Genomic DNA, 5,229 nt, shown 5'->3' with positions numbered 1-5,229 from the left:
GACAGGAGCGGCTGTGCCGCGTGGTATCGCCGCTGGGGCGTCAAGGCAGCAGATGTGGAGCTGCCTCTCCCCTCCCACCCCCGCTTTATTTAGCGGAAGACGAAAAACCGCCGCCTTGGCTTCGCCGCGGGAGCCGAGCGAGAAAAGGGACCCGCGTGGTCGCTGTGCCGGCCCCGCCGGGAGGGGACGCGGCCCAGCAGCCGGGCTCGCTTCCAGGCCCTTTCATAGGTTGTGTAAAGTGACTCTCATAGATTTGCAGAGAAAATATGCAAAAGAATTTTTGCAGGTTACATACTCCGATGGAAAAGAGGAATGCTCCTTCCCCCCGGAATATAGCATCTCACCCTGCCCTCTGGCCCCCTTTTTGATTAAACACACACAAAAAGCAGTAGTTCAGTCTCCAGAGCGGAACCAAGTATTGCTTACCCTGGACAATCACAATATTGTAGGTAAACTTTTAGATATCATAGGAAAGTGAAATTTGATTAATTGTCTTGTATTTATATGAATAAATAGCAGCTACTGAAGAAGGCTTGGGCAGAAATTGTGGCAGAGGTGTTGTAGTTCAGTATGAGATTTAAATTTTTAGCCTGAAAACTAGTAAGTTTGAACAGACTAAATCCTCTTTTGCAACTCCTCTTTGTATTTTATACATGATAACTTTATATTTTATTTTAAAGGCTGCTGTAGAAACAAAGCCATAGAAGGCTGTAAAATGATACCTGGTGTGGAAAAAAATAGTATTACTCAAAGTTATAGGCAAAAAGTTGTACATAATGAAGACTTGTAAATAAGAATTTGTGTGTAACAAGTTTTGTGTGTGAAGCCCAAGTTTGCACGTGCATGTTAAGAACATTAAACAGGCTATAAATATTTACAATTCCTACATAGGAAGGATGCTTTAGTGCTAGTCCACCTCCAAAAAGATGCTCCTTCAGCACATATTAAACTGTGTTATTAAAACCTTTTTCTGGTATACTAGTTGCAAAAATAAGTAAAACTTTGGATATTGTGTGAAATTTGCCCCAATACCAAAGAACAACACAAAGCCTATGATTACTAAATCCTTCTTTTGAAAGCTTAAGTTGTTCACAGGCTTTTGCTAGCCACCTGGAGAAGCCAGAGTTCATCTTCATAAAATATTTTATCCCAGGGAGCTGAGAAGGAGACTGAAATCCTGAAGGGACAGTTGGCAGTCTATGACCCCCAAGTAGCTCAGAAGTTTCAGAGCTGGCTCTTGCAGTCTGTTCAATTCCCTTCAAGCAGAATTCTGCTCCCATCAGAATGAAAGCATTTCAGATGGTCTTCCTTTATGCTTACTCTCAAAATTAAATGAAATTTTAAAATTCCCCAATTTTTTGGCAAAATAGAAAGTAAATTTGCCTTCTAAGCACAGGTATTTAGTATGAGCCAGCATGTTTGGAACAAGTTTATGGTGCTCCATTACTAATCATCACTGGAATTACTAGTGCATCTCCAAGCTTGCTACCATCTTCCCCTAGAGTGTATGAGAATAAACTCATTTTCTTATAGGCAGAACATTACACAACTATATCCTTCCTCACATCATCTATTATACTTCTGCCAGCAGCTCCTTTTTTTTCCATTAGTTTCTCCTAGTGTCTACATGCTCTTCCTTAATGCAGGTGAAATGCCTACTGCTAAACCAAGCCTTTCTTCAAAATCCAGATTTTCATCTGAAGGTGTTTCTATAATAAATCTGGTTAAAAGATACATATTTTCTTACTTCACATAGCTCACTATATAATAAAGAGAGCAACAATATTATCTCACTGAATTCAACAAACATCCCTTTGTCTCTCAACTGTTACGCTGTAGTCTCACTGCGTTGTTTTAAAATTGTTAGCTTTTTGAGGCACTTGTTGCATCTTTCTGTACTAGAAGATGTCAGCGTGCTCAAATGCAGTGAAAAACTGTAATAATGCATATGTCAGGCTGCAGTTTTCACATTATACGGGGGGAAAAAAGAAAATGATTGTGTTTATAGCAACATGACAGGTACAGGCAAGCAGGCAGACGCTGGCCATGCACAATGTAGTTCATGATCTTTGGGAAGAAAATAAGAGAGAGCAGAAAAACAACCGTATTTTGAGAAGCAGGTTTCAATGAGCTCTGATAATTGGCAGGTAAGATCTTGTGCAGCAAAAGGAGTTAGAAAAAGATGGCAGCTTCTTTACTAAAGGCACAAGTGCAAATTATCTTAGAACAAAGAAAGGGTAAGAAATGTTATAAGAGACTGAAAACATGGAGGAAATTGAAACTACATCAGCTTGCTTAGAGAATAAGTATTAAAAAATGATATAGGCATATAGGGACAAAAATAAAGAAAGCTAAGGCTCAAGGATGGAAATAGCCAGAGATATCAAGAGCAACAAGAAAAAGATTCTACAGACACATCAGTAGGAAAACAACAACCCCCAAAATTGTTGGTCTGCTATTCAAAATGGGAATGTTACTGGCTGATTATGCCAAGAAGGCTGAAGCATTTAATGGTCCTTTTGTGATTTTCTCTAAAAAGATTAACAGAAAACAGGAACTAGCGCAATTAAATAACAATGCCAAATGCCAAGATTTCAGCCTTGAAACAAAGAAGAAACAGGTTAAAGAGTGCTTATCTAAGCCAGATGTTTTAAAATTTGTTGAGTCTAGACTTCATCCTAGAAAGCTTATGTAACTGGCTGATGGTGTCTTACATGTGTTAACAGTTACCTTTGAAAACTCATGGAGGACAAGGGAGTATCTGAAGACTATGAGTGGCAGATGTGCCAGTCTCTCAAAATTCCCTTCAATTCCTTCAAAACTTCTATAACAAATAATCAAACGAATTACCAGTTTGTACCTAGAAGATAACAAGGAGATGAGTTAACAGCAACACAGATTTGTAAACACAAGTAACATAATATTGTTCTGATTTCTTTTCACATCAGAGCAATAGGCCTTATGGACAGAAGAAAAGTGGCAGATACAACCTGGCTACAGTAAGGCTTTTAGCAATATCTATATGGCATTCTCATAAGCAAACAGGAAGCATAGCTGTGATGAAATTTTGGTAGGTATAAAACCTGTTGAATAACTATCCCCATAAAGTAGTCATCAGCAGTTCTATGTCAAAACAGAAGTATGTTTGAGTGAGGGTCCAAACATAAATGTCCTAGGTCCTATTCTGCTCAATGTTTTCTTTAATCACCTTGTTTACAAAATAGGGAGTACACTTATTAAAACCACAAACAACGTGAAGTGGAGAAGGACTATAAGTAGTAGAAGACAAATTAAAAAATGGTCTGAAAAATAAACAAAATGCAATGCAGATTAAGAACAAAGCTCTACAAAGAGAATTCTCTGCACAAATTCAGGATAGGGCTGCTAGGCTATGCAACATTACTGTAATATCAAGCTATTGGGGGTCATAGTGCCTGACAATCTAATCACAAGTCAGTGTCATGCTGCTGCCACAAAAAGGTGCAAACCACACATTACACTCCTGTATAATGTGCATGCATGTAAGGTGCATGAAATAGTCCTCATACTCTACATTGATAAGACCTAAGCTAAGCACTATGTCCAGTGAGAAGATGAGAAAGGAAACAGTTATCATAAACGTCTTCAAATAGAATAAAGTCTGTGGGAAATAATTTGTTTTGCATATTCACAGTGTAGAGGATACCTGCAGATAAGTTTAAACTAAGTAAGAAAGATTCAAGGCAGAAATAAGTAAAAATGTTTAAAAAAGGTAAGGATAATGAAACTGAAGGTTATGCAGTCACTAACATTTAAGATTTTTAGAAATAGTAACACAGAGGTCTAGTTGATCTTGGTCTGAAATAGGAGGTTGGACTAGATCATCTCCAAGATTCCCTTCCACTCTCTTTTTTTCTACGATTCAATGTATCTGTATGAACCAGGATGGGAGAAAATTCAGAGTTCAGTTGAGGTAGTCAAGTTAGTAAGTGCAAATCTAAGTGTAACCACAAATGTTTTGCATTAAATCTGAAATCTCATTTTTCTGAAGGTTTTGTTTCCATCCGTTTTTATGCTATGAAAGAAACAGCATGCTTTATTTATAATATACAAATCTTTCATCTAAATATCCCTCCTCAGTTTCCAAACAGTCGTTTTTCTGAGTCATATCACAAATTATGGACAGGGTGTTAGGCCAACTTTAGGCCAACTTTACAACAAAAGTCAGGCCAACTTTATCTAAGAGGATAAAAGAGCAAAATTAATCTTTGCTTATGTTCCCTCCAAATGAAACACATCCAGCACCAGACTCTCAATGAACAAAGGTATTAAGGTATGAAGGCTGTCTGATTTTTCATATTTGGAGTATTTTCTCTGAAGTCTTGTATCTTATAGCATTGCAATGGATAGTGAAACTATAGTTTATTTTGTTCTGAACAGCCCTTTCTAATGTAGTCTAATATTAGGATGGGCAACTGGGAATCAGGACTCCTAGTACTCATTCTCATTTCTTCCAACGTGAATGCAATTTTCTGTGTCTTAGTGCAGCCCCAAGTCCTATCTTTGAAATGAGAATTCAACATATAGGATAATATTCATATAAAAGGCACCAAATTCTGGATCCAGATTTCAAGTGGGAATTAGATACCTGAACAGGAGTAGGCTTGTTACCAGTCTTTGAAAATCTAGGTTTAAGTATTCTACTGTTTTATTACAACTTTTGTTATTCACATGGGAGGCACATCCAAAAGCTACCTGGTTGATTTCTGTATGCATTGTCTTCTGCTTCTACTCATTTGGGAATAAACTCTGCATAGCATTAAGCATTCTCAGGGCCTGTGAGTCCAGTGGCAAATAAGAATGCCTAGTGTGCTAGAGATTGAAGGTCATTATAAGCTGATGTACTTTATAAAATGGAAAGTGCAGAGTTAACTGAGAACAGTTGTCCTTGTTTGTGCGCTCAGTGGTCCTGAGGCAGCATCAGGTGTGATCACAGCGATCTGCATTTGCACATCCCAAACTTTGCTGCTGACAGCAAGAAAGCCCTCGTCCTCACGAAGAGGAGATGCATTTGCATAGCTCGGCCACCACCAGGCCGCTTCCCCGGCAGCCTGTGGTCTCCCTCAGCGGGACGCCCCGTCTGCGCTGTGACCTCCGCCGTGCTCTTGCCCCGCTCCCGCCGACTGCAGCCGCCCGGCCCCATCGCACAGGCAGCGCTGCAGGAGCGCCCGAGCGGGACCGCGCGAGGCA

This window comes from Apteryx rowi, unplaced genomic scaffold (assembly GCF_003343035.1).
Source record: "Apteryx rowi isolate R43461 unplaced genomic scaffold, aptRow1 scaffold_713, whole genome shotgun sequence".
Lineage (NCBI taxonomy): Eukaryota > Metazoa > Chordata > Aves > Apterygiformes > Apterygidae > Apteryx > Apteryx rowi.
Note: the sequence above shows the minus strand (reverse complement) of the source record.